Here is a 1,941-nt window from a genome sequence, read left to right on the forward strand (position 1 = left end):
GACAGCCTTTATTTTAGCACGATGATAATAAAAGCTATGCAGCTTATTCTAAACTGAAGTTATTTGTTATTTTATTGTCTTGTTGTTTCAGTCCCCTGTTTCAACAGTAGTACAGTCAGCAGCATTTGCTTTATCCAATCTTGCATGAGGAGAACAAGCTGTCGCTGAAGAGATGCTGAATGCCGGAATAGTGTCTTCTATTCTCAGCTTACTCACCCCAGAAAAACACCTGGTAGATGTTGCTGGAGAAGTTGCTTGGGTGCTTTCATACTTAACAGCAAAGCCTAACTGTGTTCCAGTATTTGTCTCAAGTGGCATCATTACCATTCTTGTTCCTTTTTGAATTCCCTTGCTTAGGAATCACCCCATAACAGCCAAGTAGTGACTCCATTGTTACGAAGTCTAGGTTAGATGACTGTTAGTACGCATGTTCTTCTCAGTGTTCTTGACAAGAAACAGGTCTTGGGTCTAAAACTGGACATAGACCACTTTCATGTAAATGGCGACCACCTAGTTACATTCTTTTTTGCTCTTCCTCCTGGACATTAAACTTTCTGTCCACGGCAATGGCTTATCTACAAGCATACACTAGAAACCAACGGATTACCGTAATTTATCTGCTTGCTACATTCATCCTCGCATCTACAATACATAAAAGATGCCATCCCGGCTCTCAATTTCTTAGACTAAGGTGCCTCTGTGGTAATGACTCTGACTTTACCAGCAAGTGCGAGGAAATGTGCCAGTTCTTCAAAAAATGTGGCCACCCTGACTCCGCTGTCACCACAGGTAAACATTGTGCCCAAGAAATCAATCGAGAAACCACACTACAAACGTCACACAATGAAGAAACCAACAGAATTCCATTCACCCTCACCTACCGTCCACAAAACCTTGCAGTAAAAAATGTCATTCTCAAAAACTTCAAATTTCTCCACAATCATCCCGAAACTAAACATATATTTTCTATACCACTAGTTCAAAACCACTTAAACATACCATTGTTTAACGTATTTTAGTATTTAAACTGTAGATATAGGCATATTTTTATCCCCTAAAATTTTTTCATCTGTTCGGAATTCCTAGCTGAAAGTCTAGAGATCCGAAAATTATAGGGATCCAAACTTACCTTTTCGAAAGTTTCAGCCACAAAAAAGTCTCCGGAAAATTCTAGGTGACCTTTTAGGGTAACAATCCGTTAAAAATGGGCAATTCTGTTTTCCGAAAATTGACGTTGGGTGCCCCTGAATACTAAAATTGCAGTCAGGGATGGACATCAGAAAATAAAATTTGTTCTTGACACTGACTCTTGTTAACATTGGAAACAATGTTAATAAAACTACAAAGATGTTTCGACCACACAACTTCGGCCTTCATGGGTTTTTTAAAAAGGCCAACTGCGTGACGGCTTTCTAACGTTTTACAGTTCTGCGCGTTCTACGCCAGCAAAAACATAACAAATGACCGCTATGCGTGATCACACAAGGGATTTGTAACATCCGGCATGTCATCATGTTCATTTCCCTCGTTGCTGTCTTTGCGAATACCAGGCCTCAAGAAAATGTCTCTCGTGAAAATTACAAGCCTTGTCTGCAGTTATTGTCGCATGATCAAAGTCTATACTATGGACAAATTGGTTCGCGTGTTGTTGAACTTTGAAGAAAGAAACAAAGAAACCAACAGGTTTCTTCATTTTCTGCTTTTTTTTTTCATTTTTTTGCATTTTTTTTCAGCAACAAATGCAGGGCGATCTACAGACAGGCAGACAGACAGCCTTTATTTTAGCACGATGACAATAAAAGCTATGCAGCTTATTCTAAAGTGAAGTTATTTGTTATTTTATTGTCTTGTTGTTTCAGTCCCCTGTTTCAACAGTAGTATAGTCAGCAGCATTTGCTTTTATCCAATCTTGCACGAGGAAAACAAGTTGTTGCTGAGGAT

The sequence above is a fragment of the Montipora capricornis genome, chromosome 8 (assembly GCF_036669925.1).
Source record: "Montipora capricornis isolate CH-2021 chromosome 8, ASM3666992v2, whole genome shotgun sequence".
Classification (NCBI taxonomy): domain Eukaryota; kingdom Metazoa; phylum Cnidaria; class Anthozoa; order Scleractinia; family Acroporidae; genus Montipora; species Montipora capricornis.